Source organism: Dermacentor variabilis, chromosome 8, assembly GCF_050947875.1.
Source record: "Dermacentor variabilis isolate Ectoservices chromosome 8, ASM5094787v1, whole genome shotgun sequence".
Classification (NCBI taxonomy): Eukaryota; Metazoa; Arthropoda; class Arachnida; order Ixodida; family Ixodidae; genus Dermacentor; species Dermacentor variabilis.
In genome coordinates, this window is record NC_134575.1 from 168,404,722 (window position 1) to 168,419,298 (window position 14,577).

A 14,577-nucleotide genomic window follows, 5' to 3' on the forward strand; every position below is an offset into this window, starting at 1 on the left:
GCCATGAAAATGGCTACAAATGCTAAGTTTGTGTTAACAATGACATTTTGTAAATACCAAATAAGGTTATCTCCTCAAAATAAGCCAACATAACGCAAATAATTTCCATCTTATTTCATGCCTGGAACTTCTTGTAAACTTTCAATATATATATACTCACAAAAGTGACCTGTTCATCTGTAGCAGTTGCTGGCCTTACGAAGACAAGTCCCTTTGTCAAAACGATGGCTTCAGCGAGAATCCTTGTTCAATTACCATGTATCTATTCTTGTCTAGGTAGCACTTTAGAGACAGAACAATTGCTATGGCCACGTCCCCACCCCATTCACAAGTTGTTACCATGTAAATCTACTAACCCTTGTGTTGAACTCAAACATTTTTTCAATAAACAGATTTAAGTTCTGCACTCCCTCTTACCAGGTAAAATTTTTAATTAACATGCAGCACCATCCATAAATAGGTTTCAGCCTATTTTTTAATAGTACCACATTTAAAATGTGTAGCACACCTGCAAACACCAATGGCCAATGACAAAGTTGGGTAAAATATTGCATACTAAAAATAATGAAATTATTGTGGGAATTATCACACTTCCAAGTTCTTTGTGCACACAAAAGAAGCTATCTGTTGTCAAGTTACACAGTATCGTAGTACTATGCATGCAAAGTGCAGCAAAACTGGGTAGTTTCCATTTCTTCATAAGGTAACCTTAAAATACATCACAGTTGCTCATACTGAGCTTTGTGGCCACAGAGGTGATGCACTCAGACTCGCAAAGCTGGTGCACAGTAGCATAGAAACAGAAAACATACATGGGTGTTCTGACAGCACCTACAAAGATGGAGAAGTTGCTTGGGCTGCATGACCAAATGGCATTGTCTGACTTCACAAAAAGTGATGTAACAGCCCCTCCTATTTTTTTATCTCCCTCCCTCAATGGAGATTAAAATAATTTAATAGTGTCATTTCAGAAAAGAAGTAGGGGTGCTCAAATAATGAAATTTTCTTACTGCATCTACATATGTTTGAGGAAAGCAACCTCCAAATACTGAATCAAATTTAGAATTTCTAAAGTTGCTGAAATATAAAGTAAGTGTAGAGTGCTAGTTGTAAAAAATGAAGTGTGTTGGCATTATTTACTTGGCTTGTTTACAGGCACATATAAATGCATATTATGCTGTTTGCAAAATAGATGTCCAGTCAACTGAGGAGCGCATAAATGAGAAACAACTACTTTTAGTTATCGTGGTATGCCATGGCAATGACAGTAATGAAAAAAAGAAATTTGGAATAGCACATCTGGAGCTATGGAAAATGTTGAGTTTGTTGAAGGAGAAAAGTGTAATACTAAAGCACTGCACATTGTTTTAAAATGATTGATACATCATGCAAGTGGCCAAATAATAAATTGTTTTGCCAAAATCATACACCTCTGACCCCTGTGTTTGCTCAAGAACTAGCGCTCATGTATAGCAACCACAGCTTCCTTTCAGCAGACTTATTCAGAATAGTCCTCAGTTCCTACCCCTTCTCTTCTTTGAGGCCACAATAAATGTTATTCTTTACATAATCAAAATAAATTATTATTCCATAATTTTTAATAATCAATTCATAAATCAAATACAAATCAAACAGCAAATACTATTCAATTCAATATTTGTGATCTGAAACATCCACACACCACTAAAAACAAGGGGACACTGCTTCTGCAAAAGTGTGCTCCAACTCATCTTAATTCTTTTACACTCTAAGAAAATGACTCCTTACAGATTGCATAAGCATGAAGCAATTCAGATGTTCACTCACAGAGATTCATTCAAAATATTTTTCTGACATTTGGAATAACATTCCAACTGAAAGGTTTTGCTTGCCTGCTACATTAAATTTTTTTTCACTCATTTCGCTTTACTTTTGAAGACCACAAACACAGAAGTGGCAAGATAACCTCTGGTAGTTCTAACAAAATTAAGAAAAGTAATGAGAACTACCATCCAAGTGCTTAGTATGTGGATAGTCTATTCAATCTATAAATGTCTGAACTCATGACCATTTCTAAAAAGCTGCATATATTAACCAACAACACATTTCAGTTCTACAAAAGTTCAGTGACTGCAACCTTTATCACTGCCTCCCATAAGTGGCCAGCTGTGTAAAAACAATGACCACAAACCTTTCCCCAAGAAATCCTTTACTGAAAACAATGTAATAGTCAATTTATGCAAACTACTGTTGCTTATTCAATTAGTTATGCACAACAATCTAGGAGAGAAGGGCAGAGTTCTTAAATTAAAAGAAGCATTGCTTTTCATCATGACAATGCCAGATCCCACAATATCTGAGGGAAGATAGCTTGTGCTTGAGTGGGATGTGTTGCTTGACAGTCCCTCCCTCCTCACATACGGTACCCTTAGACCACTTCGTCAACATGAAAAATTTCTCAACATCTGAGGGCATTTAAGTGGATTTATATGTTTCGTCCAGTAAACTTCTCCAGATTTATCAAAAAAGGAATTGTGCAGTTGCTAAGCAAGTGGCAAAGAATGCAAGAAATGAATATCACCATACATTTGAATAATCTGTTAAGTGTGGTTTTATGCATCGCAATTTCCAAGGTTATGCTATATTTTGTTTTAAAATATAACCATTAATATTATATATAGTATGATATTAATATTAGTTATATAACTATTAAAAGATAAGCAGGGTATCATCAAATATCATCAGCAATCTCGAAGATATAGTAAACGCAGCGGAAGAATTCTATACTGACCTGTACAATACCCAGAGGAGTCGGGATACCTCAATTAGAAACAGTAATGAACAGGATACAGGAACTCCTCCTATAACTAGCGATGAGGTCAGAAGGGCCTTGCAAGACATGAAACGAGGAAGAGTGGCAGGAGAAGATGGAATAACAGTCTATTTAATCAAACATGGAGGAGACTTAATGCTTGAAAAACTGGCGGCTCTTTATACGAAGTGTCTATCGATCGCAAGGGTCCCAGAAAACTGGAAGAATGCAAGCATTATACTAATCCACAAAAAGGGAGACATTAAAACCCTGAAAAATTATAGGCCCATTAGCTTACTCCCAGTATTATATAAAATATTCACCAAAATTATCTCCAATAGAATAAGGTAAAAACTGGACTTCATTCAACTAAGGTAACAGGCTGGCTTCAGGAAGGAATACTCTACAATGGATCACATCCGTGTCCTTAATCAGGTAATCGAGAAATCCACAGAGTACAGTAAGCCTCTCTATATGGCTTTCATAGATTACGAAAAGGCATTTGATTCACTAGAGATACCAGCAGTCATAGATGCACTACGCAATCAAGGAGTACAGACCGCTTATGTACCTGGGAAAATTCAGAGATTCCAGAGCTACCTTAATTCTACACATGTAGGAAGATACCTATAAAGAACGGGGTCAGACAGGGAGACACAATCTCTCCAATGCTATTCACTGCATGCTTAGAAGAAGTATTCAAGCTATTAAACTGGGAAGGCTTAGGAGTAAAGAACGATGACGAATATCTCAGCTACCTTCGGTTTGCCGATGACATTGCTCTATTCAGCAACAATGCAGACGAGTTACAACAAATGATTGAGGACCTTAACAGAGAGTGTAAGAGTGGGGTTGAAGATTAATGTGCAGAAGACAAAGATAATGATAAATAGCCGGGCAAAGGAATAAGAGTTCAGGATCGCCATTTGTCCTCTACAGTCTGTGAAGGAGTACGTTTACCTAGGTCAATTAATCACAGGGAACCCTGACCATGAAAAGGAAATTCACAGAAGAATAAAAATGGGTTGGATCACATACGGCAGACATCGTGAGCTCCTGACTGGGAGCTTACCATTGTCATTGAAAAGAAAGGTGTACAATCAGCCCATTTTACCGGTGCTGACATGTGGGGCAGAAACTTGGACACTGACAAAGAAGCTTGATTGGGAAAAAAGTTAAGGACCATGCAAAGAGTGATAGAACGAAGAATGTTAGGCGTAACGTTAAAGGGGAGAAAGAAAGAGAGCGGTTTGGATCAGAGAGCAAACGGCTGATATTCTAATCGACATTAAGAGAAAGAAATGGAGCTGGGCAGGCCATGCAATGCATAGGTTAGATAACCGGTGGACCATTAGGGTTACAAAATGGGTACCAAGAGAAGAAAAACGCAATCGAGGACAACAAAAGACTAGGTGAAGCGATGAAATTAGGAAATTTGCGGGCGCTAGTTGAAATCGGTTGGCGCAGGACAGGGGTAATTGGAGATCACAGGGAGAGGCCTTCGTCCTGCAGTGGACATAAAACAGGTTGATGATGACGATGTTGATTTTAAAGATGCAGTATTTAAGGCAGATACACGTCTCTAAATGTATCTTTAAATTATTCTCCTGGTCTTTTAACTAATTTGCTAATTTGAGAGGCCCAATATTCTTACTTCTATTTTTCCTATGCTCAAACAGTGGTACATTCACACATGCGTTGACAACCCTCACTGCAGCATATTTGCCACATTAAGGTACACACAAAAATATTGCACAAAAGTATTGGTGAAGCAGGCTTCAAGCACTCCGGCAACTTGCAAAAATAAGTTTAATAGCTTGGGTCCAAATAGAACCCATATCAGATATTAAGCTGATAAGAACAGACACTGCACTTTGACCCTTGCTGGCCATGTCTACGTTTGCACCACCCTCTCTTTGTGGGCATTCCAAATCTACAAAATGTAACCAGTGAGTTTGAAAGGCATATCTGCTTGGGAACAAATTCTGAGGATGGCACCAGTTTCGAGATATGTGGCATCAAACTTGCCGTAAAAATTCACTTTTGTTCCACTTACTTATAAAAACTGTTCTATGCATTGACGCACAAAGGTAACTGGAACATCAATGCATTTCATTGGACATTTGAAAATTCATATCTCGAAACTGGGCTAGTCCTGATAATGTGTTCCAAGTGGATACGCATTGCAATCTCACCAGCTACAATTTGTCAATTGAAATGGGTGCCATAAAGTAACAAACAAGAAGTTAATTAGAATAAAGTTAATTATTCAGTCAGGCATTCTTATTTCTTGTAGAAGTAATACCCACTTTATCAAGTAGTTTAGATCAAGGGTTAGAATTGTGCTATCTACCACACGAAATTTTAAAAAAAATTGGTGCAGCTAAAAAAGAACACCCTGTATACGTAGTGTTAAGTTTTCTATAATATGCACACGTTGACACACACACTCATCTTGTGTGCTTCTGCTATGTCTGTTTCACGTTATGAGAAATAGGAGATTTGAGTCAAATTATAATTTTTGCAGGCCAAGCTACATAGCAGCAGTGGACGTCAGAATTTGTGGAATAATTGCCAATAGGTTAAATAATTATCAAAGTTTTGCAAAGTCTTCCAGTTAATATGTTTATGTGCTGACAGAAAATGGTGTAATGAAAACTGCTCATTGGAAGAGCAATGTATTTTGTTTCAAATTTTGAGCTTATTTCAAGAAAGTAGTGTGTTTAATAAGGCACAGAAGTTCCAGCAATGGTTATTCCTCAACTACCGAACATATTCAAATCTACACTTTCATGTTAACATGCCTCCTAACATAACTGCTTAAATTTAGTTATTAATGACTTAATTTAGTTAGGTAGCACAACTTCTGATGTCTGCCACTCCTATAAAGGTTGGTTAGCAAAAATTAGTTTGTCTGTAATCTCCCAATTTTAATAGAAATCAAAGAGACTTGTAACAACCACAAAGTACACACGCATGCATGCAAGTACACGCATACACACACATTAATAACAAGAAATGCATAGTGCATTTGTTCACAATGTTACTAACGGCCCAAATTTAATGAGATAGCATTATTATTGTAGTGAAGGTCTACACATTGAAGTAAATGAAACAGCACAAAAGACTGGACATATAGTGTAAACAATAGGCACAGTGCTGTCATATGCAAATATGTCTCGTCTATTGCACTGTTCAATTCCCTTCAGCATGCACTAACTAGCCCAGCTCAGCATACTGCTAAAGTGTGCACTGATTTCTAGCCACAATTTTTGACCTTGCATTGCATGCAAAGCATTCCATGACTTAATCTGTGAATTGTAAGAAGTGCTGCCTCAATAATTCACTGATGCATTACCCAAGAGGCATGTTCTGGACATCATTTATACTTCATTGCTAAATGGAAAATGTTACCATCCAAAGCCTACACTTTCATTTTTATCTCATTAACAGAGTAGAACTTAACTAGTGTATCAGAATATTGTAAGAGAGGCTTCAAAGCAGGTGATGAGACAGCCCCCAACTGACAAACAGTACTATCAGCACAAGTGCTTTCGAGTGGAGAAGAACAACAACAAACTTTTGAGAGCACAGTACACAAATTTATGGGACACCATTAGGGCTGATAAAATTTTAAAATTATTTTTTTTGTGCATTTTGTCGAAGCTATACCCCAGGCACAGTACTAAACTCCAAGTCAAAAGGTGTCAGATAATTTTCTGTTGAAATTATATTTCTAGTGGGAGCACTAAAATGACAGTAGGGATTGAGGCATATAGAGATGCCTATAGTCGAAAACCTGTTGTTGTAATGGGATGAACAGGTGTACATATCAAGAAGGAAGTTATTTTTTCATTAAAAACAGTCTTGGGACATAGGCAGAGCCCATTTGTGGCTCAAATTTATAATACAAACATTCTTTACCTCTTTCACTGACTTTGCAATCAGAAGGTGACCGGCTGCTTTGCATAGTGTGCTAGGTGCTTACTTGCACCAACGACAGTGGCCAGCGCAGCAATGTAACGCTAAGCTAGGGTTCATGAAAATTTGTTGCCCTCCGCGTATCTCGGAACATCTCTACTACACCGTTTTCCTTGCATGAGTGCTTCTGCGTCGCCAACGGAGTGGGCATTTGCTGCGCATAACGTTCTAGATGCAAAAAAAAAAAACGATTTGTCGTGCCCGTCAACAAAGCCAAGGAAGCGATGTGTCACCCATGATTATGATCTCTAATGGCATCCCCTTGGAAACAAAGCGGTGATACATAGTCCGCAAGGGCCTTATATATGAGTCCCGTAATGACCAATGCGCTTTAGTAAGTTTCACCTCAGTACATAAATGTATTACAGTGAAGTTGGCGTGAGAGAAATATAAATACCGGCAAACGGAGACCTCAGGAGAGCATCTATTAAAATAAAGTGGGCGGCGAAGGATCTTTATACCAAGCACGGAAGGGCCAGCGGAAAGATCAAAGGTGGAACCGTAGGTTGGCATTTCGGCGAGCCCTGAACCCACAGACCAACCCAGGTTCCAGCTGTGGCGTCACCGTTGCCCTTTTGGTGTCCTGGAGGCGCAGCCCGAACGTACTAAATATACACGCTGTTAACGCTTAGTACTTGCGCAAATTCTCGCCTACCTTCACCGCAATGCACTCTGTATGCTTCTCTGTATTACAGGACTGTTTTACAGTAAAGCCTACTAAAGCCTATTTGCTCATTATGGAACGCATATAGGACCCTCGCCGAGACGCGAGGCAGGGGGCATATGCACAGTTCACTAACATGATACAGAATCCAGAAAACGGATCGCAGGGCTAGACACAGCTAGAGTTCGAAAAGTCAGGAAAGAAATTGGGCTGAACATAGCCAAGAATTTTGAACATCGCCCCTGCGACCATCTCTTGAACTCCACCGCAATGGACTAGCGTAACTCAGTTGGCTGCAATATTAAAAATGGTATCTCGAAAGAACGCCAGAATTTCAACAAGTACTTTAATCCTAATCAAAACACTGCTATAATGCAGCAAAGATGTTAGGACCAAGTGCCATAAATGCGCATGTTAATAAAACGGCACGTGCCCTCTCAATGTTGCTAATGGAAAGTTGGAATTTGGGCCGCCTTCTGAATTTCTTTTCATATGCTGCCCATTTAGTTACACTGGTACACAGCGGTGAAGTTGGAAAGATGGTCGCACGGGGAATGTCCAAAATTCCAGGACATGGGACAACTTATTACTTTCAGCAAGTCGTCAATGAGGCAGGACAGATATGGCAGGATAAAAACACAAACCGGTGAAAAAGAAGCGGCAAATCTGATCATTGCCACTCGCCTGCGCACTGTACAGTGCAAATAAAGATTATTATTATATGATTTATTCAACGAACACAAATCAATACATCAAAAACAACGTCTGAGTCAGCTGTTGCAGCCACAACAGCTCCATCTAAAGGGGCAATACAAGTAGGACATGGTCATGCACTCATGGAAGAAAACCCAGGAATAAAACAAACTTGACAGGACAAGTTATTCGCTTGGTTTAATTAATAATGAAGTATTCGGTGGCGGCGGAAACATCCATGTGGCTGAACCCGAGGTTTGAAGCTCCAAATGAAGGGAAAACGGAAAGTTTGCGAAAGGAAATTCTACGGCGGCATGACTCCTTCCTTTGTGTGCACTGTACGTGAATTCCTGATGTTCATTCTTTAATATTTTTCCAGCAGCCCAATTAAACGTTCGGCGCTTCAGTGTCATCGCGAAATTTGCTTGGCCGCCTGCATCATCATATGCTCATGGTAATTCTTCGTGGTATTGATCATCGAATCACCACGATACAACATGGCGAGGGTGAAGACGAACTACCGCCAAAACGCGAGTTTCTATGTAGAAGGCATGAAGGGAGCGCGAAAAGAAAAAAAGGACACGTAACATAAGACATATAACATGATGAAAAACATTTAATAACAGAGAAAAAGTGAAAACAATAAACGCAGTTCGAAACGTATACTTGTACATAGAATCTGGTTAGTCGTTCGCACACCGTCGATTTTGCATGGCGGGGAATTCGCAAATTTAGTTATTTGTGGTCATGAGTTTCATTTTCTAAGCTGCAACAGAGCTGACAGGTACGCGCTTTATGACGCGCGCGCTCGGCGCAAACGCGACACGCGCGCGCGCAATGTTGTTGGGTTGCGCTGCGACACTGTTGCGCACGAGAACGGTAGAGTGATGCATTCTCATACATAAATTCATAATTAAGATAAATGTATTTGCGTCGCATGCGGTGACGTTGAAAATATTTTTGACAGCTTACGCGTTCATATTGCAAGTGATTATTGACGTCAAGGTCGCGTGACCCTAGCGCATTGCTCTACTTTCGCTATGCCATGATGTTACCCTAAAGTTGCGTTTTCACGTATAGTGCAGTGATCGTTGAGCGAGCTAGGCTGTTGGTCATCCTGTCCTCCTCGACGACGTCAACGCAATCGTGAAACATCTCGTTTTCTTCTGTTGAACCACTATTATACGGTTCTTTTTGTAATTCTTAGTGTAGTTTTGTGCAACCTCCTTTCAGTATTTAAGTCATATTTGCTGTGTTTTTCTGTGGTCAGATTTTCAGTGTAGCAGCGGTTTTTTGATGCGAAACGTTCTAGTTTGAGATTTAACGCACTTCTGGCCGCATTTCTTTCAGGTTCTTATTGATCTTAGATAATTTTTGCTTAGTGAGTAGCATTTAGTGTTGACTGATAAGTCTTGAATAGCTTGCTTGTGCTCTCCTGGTCACCATGACTCGAGCTTTGTTGGTTGGCGATTCGATGGTGAAATACGTCGGTCAGTATTTCCCGTCACGTCGTGACCTGGCTGTTGAGGTCAGCGCGCACAGGGGAGCAAAGATTGAGCACTTGCTTCCAATGATTGTCAACAAGCTAGGAAGCTTTGACGTTGTCATTGTGCACGTCGGCACTAACAACACTGTTGAACCTGTGGACGTGTACATAGACAAGTACCGTCGCTTAGCTCGTGACATAATTGCAAGCAATCCCATCGCGCAGGTTGCGTTTTCTGCCATTCTCCCTCGCGGGCAGAATGAGTACCGCATGCGCGAAGCACAGTCGCCTAAGTTGCGCCGCATGAACGAAAGGTACAAAGAGGTGAACGCTGCGCTGCAGGAGCTGTGTCAGGAGCAGGACATCCACTTCATGGGTGGCTTGGTTGAAGATTGGGCAAGCTGCCTTGCCAGGGATGGTGTGCACCCGAGCCGCCACGGAAACCGGCTGTTGGCAGACTACTTCTACAGGGAGGCCCGCATCCTGGCTGCCACTGTGGAGAGGGGCCGAATCCTGCACAACTACAAGGACAGGCAGGCGCCATCTTCCTGGAGTGGCTGGGCAGAACCACCTGCAGCACCTGCCTTCAGCAGTGCCGACTTTCCTCCCCTTGAAGCTAACTTTATTTCTCCTGCAGCAAGCAAGCCATCTTGGGTGAAGCCAAGAACACCGGCGCAGGTGACCAGCCGTGCTTCCTTGCAGGCGTGCAACACCGACCAGCTTCCTTGTGCCCTTCAGGGTCCAGGCTTTGCTCTCGTTGGCGGTGTTCGCGTTCGCCGCAAGGGCAGCAAGACCTGGTGCACCTGGGACAGCCTGCCTTCACCCATGACCCATGGTTCAAGGGTATCGAGAAGGGGAAAGGCTGAGGTGAGGCTTCAAGGCCATGTTCCTTCTGCTAAGCCAGTGAGCCTCAGCCGAGGTGCTAGCACCACTTGTTCCAGGGTCATGGGAGGAGTCATACAGGCAAGTCCTTCTCCTCACTTATCCACAGAGAGCGTGGCTGAGGCAGGACACAATTCCCATGGTGGTGAGTGGACTCTGGTGACATCAAGGAGGAACCGCAGAAAGGCTGCGGCACTGTGCAAGCAAAGACAAGGCACCGGCCAAGCAGTAGGCAGGCGGCGCAGAGTACTTGCTGACACAGCTGCCAAGCCCTTGCAGCGAGTTGCATCTTTGCCTGCAGTAGTAAGGCGGGCAAAGCAGCAATTCAGTATACCCGCTTCTATTGCAGCCTCAGGTGCAAACATGCAAGGGCAAGCCACAACCTCACACAACAGTGCCCATGACAGCTGTTTGACCAGCAAGCAGCAGCAAAGCTGTTTGCAGGCCACTACAGTAGACTTTGCAGCTGTCTTGTGTGGTGTTGTGGTCGAGGTTGCTGGCTGCAAAAGCCATAAAAGTATGCCTGATAGAGCTATTTGCACTTCAGAAAGGGCCAAGTCCAATGCTGGAAAGCGGTACAGACGTCGTCAGTTAGCTTTGTCTTCTAAATCTAGTTCCGACAGTGATAAGGCTGTCTCCATACAGAAATGTGGCATTACAACTGACAGTTCTGTTCAGGCTGTGCTCAATGCAGGTCCAAGTAAACATTCGGCAGCCTTGATGCCAGGCTGCAGTGTTGCCAGCTCTGATGCCGCAGCTTCTGTCAAGACATGCGCAAGTAATTCTGATGTACTACTTGGAGCAGGAGCAAAAAGAATTTTTTTAAACGGCACATTTGACAATCTTGTTTCTTTTAAGGAATGCTTTGATGCCTGGTGCAAGGAAGGGAAACATGTAGTTTCTGTGAGCAGGTCAAATAAAAACCCCTTTGCAGCAGACAGTAAAGATTATGAATTTCTCAGAATCACTTATCGGTGTATTCATGGCAGTCCTGCTAGGCAGCGGGGAATTGGAAAGCGCCCTAACCAGAGCTATAATAGCACTAACTGCGAAATGTCTCTTTCACTTGTCCTTTGTAAAGAACCGGCATTGCACTACAGAATAAGCAAGCTAAAAGACAAACATAACCATAGCCTTGATCTGTATAACATCTATCCTCAGAAAAGGCTCCTAAGCAGTACAGAGAAGACAGAACTTTATGACCTAGTCAAGTGCAATGTCGCTCCAAAAGATTTTAAGAACTTGGTTAGGCAGAAAACAGGAAAGACATTAACAACGAAAGATGTCTACAACAATAAAATGGAATATTCTATACCTATTCGAACTCAAGAGGCACATGGTGAAATGTTGATTCATCAAATAGAAAGCTTAATTGAGAAGAATCCCGACTGGCTTATTCACTATGAAAAGAATAATGAAAACAACCTCCAGTTTATCTTAATTCAAACTAGCCACATGCGTGAAATGTTTGAAAAGTATCCTGAGGTAATATTTGTTGACGGCACTTATAACGTTAACAGGGAAAATTATGTCTTGTACTCAATTCTTGTCGAAGATGGTCGTGGTCATGGAAGATGTGTTTGCTACGCATTTGTGCGGAATGAAACTACAGCAGTTGTTCGGCCCATGTTTGAGAAATCTGTACACTTTAATCCATTTGTTATAGCAGCCTGCAAAGTAGTAATGATAGACAAAGACATGAATGAGCTTCGCATTTTAAGTTCTCTCCTTCCAAATAGTACAATATTGCTGTGCACATGGCATGTGCTGAATTGTTTCCATAGAAATGTTGATGAGAAGGCAAAGGCTCAACGCAAACTACTTCTTCCAATTTTGAAAGAACTAGTCTATTCTCAAACTCTACAGGAGCACTATGATAAGCTGCCACACCTAATGCAAATTGCTCCCAAAGACTTTCTCACATACTACATGCAACAGTGGCATTCGTGTAGACAGATGTGGGTGCATGCTTACAGGAAAGAACTTCCAACTTTAGGTAATAACACAAATAACCGCATTGAAAGTCATAATCAGAAGCTGAAAAGTTTTCTTAAACCATCGTTGCATTTAGTTGAAGCTGTAGCAGAACTGGTTAACTATGTTAATAATGACAGCATATCTCTGGAGTTTGCCCAACTAAAAGAAATTAAACTTAACCTTAATGTAACTTGCATAGACGAATTTCAGATGGAACTGTCTCATAGCTGCACTGTCGAGGCCAAAGATAAAATACTTGAACAGTATGAAAAACTAAAGACAGCAAATTAGCAGGTTAGCCAAAGCAGTAATTCATATTCTGTCGCATTAGGAAGCAAGGAGTACAATGTAGCACAAAGCTTCGACAGCTGTACATGCACTTTCCATGGTCAGTATGGCTTGCCATGTGCACATATTATGGCGGCTCGCTCATTTTCGGGAAGGGAATTGTTTGATAAAGCATGCATTCCACAGAGGTGGCGTAAGGAACATTTTCTTGACCATAGCTGCATGACTTCGAGCACAGGATCTAAAGTAACAAGCAGCGTTCAACCATTACCTTCCATTAAACTTGACACTCCTCAGCAAAAGTACTGTTATGCCTACGAGACACTTTGTAATATGTCAAAAGCTGTAGCGAACGTCCTGGCAAATTGCAGCACTCAGGAATTAATGGAAAAGCTAGCTTCATGTGAGGCTTTTTTCAGAAATTTGAACACATTCACACAAAATCAAGTTCCTGTAACATTGCAAACAAAAATTAACCAAACACAGCCTACCGTTCAAGCGAGCCCTGCTAATGTAGTAGGCAAAATAGTGAATACAAAGCTTATTATTCCTGTGGTTAAGGCGAGAAGAGGGCGCCCTAAAAAGGTAAAAGCTGTCAAGCGTGTGTTCCAACCACAGCAGAGCAGAATAACCCTTGCTACTATCAAAGCTGTCATGTTGCAAATTTACAAAAGTTATTCACTTACTGAAGACGACTTAAATGCTCTGATGCGAGGTGGCTCACTATCGGATAGTGTAAATAACATCGCCCAGTATCTAACAAAAAGAAAGTTTCCCAATGTGCAAGGTTTCCAAGATGTTCTATTAGGCCAAAGGCTACGTTTCTCTCAGGTCACTGGTATGTTTGTTCAAATTTTGCATGTTCGGAATCCAGATCATTGGCTTACAGTTACCAATATAGGCGCTTCCCAAGATGAAATCTTTGTCTATGATTCCATAGATCAAGACACTCCTCCTGATGCCATTAGACAGGTTTGTCATATTTTAAAATCGCCATCTCCAACCATAACTTTCTTGACGAAACCGGCACAGAATCAGGGCACCACACTTGACTGCGGTTTGTTTGCCATAGCTAATATGTATTACATAGCATCAGGAAAAGACCCATCACAATTAAATATTAATCAGTCCATGTTACGGAGCCACTTGCTTAAATGTCTACAAAAAGGAACCATAGATGATTTTCCAGTAACGAATACCTTAACTGTTCATGTGCGACAAAGAAATACCACATACAATTTGCATTGTCTCTGCAGGCAGCCAGCAGACACAACAGTAGGCAAAACTATAAACTGTGGAGCATGTTCTAAAATTTACCATGTACATTGTCTTGGAAAATGGGCAGAAAATTTGAATGGCAAAGTAGCTCTATGTTCCAAGGCATGCCTAGATATTGTAAAAGAAAAAATGAGAGCTAAAGCAGTATAACTAAATGAATCTGAGGTGATGCTGGAGGAATACAATACTACTTCTCCATTCAATATCCCAAGCTTTTGTTGTATGCATTTTTTTTAATTAAGGGAGACACATTCATTGAGAGAAGAGTGCATAAAGTTCATGTTTCTTTGTTTAGGCGTTTTTAATGTGTTTTGCGCTCCACCATTTTAGTGGGACTGACAACCAACTAAAATGTGTCATAAGATCTTGGTGTAAGATACGAATGTTCTTATATGGGGAGAATTCAACAGGATGTTTGCAGTATAAGTACTAGTTGCAAAAAAATTTTTTTATATGCACTGAGAGTTGCCAAAAGCTGCATGCCACAGCACTTGACTGTCAAGCTCTGAACCTGCATTGCAGTCCCAGCATGTGACC

General features: G+C 41.1%; 1 pseudogene; it reads right to left on the reverse strand.

Moving 5' to 3' along the window:
* Window positions 1-4,501: 4,501 nt before the first annotated feature.
* LOC142591774 (U2 spliceosomal RNA) lies at window positions 4,502-4,683 on the reverse strand (annotated as a pseudogene).
* Window positions 4,684-14,577: the final 9,894 nt, after the last annotated feature.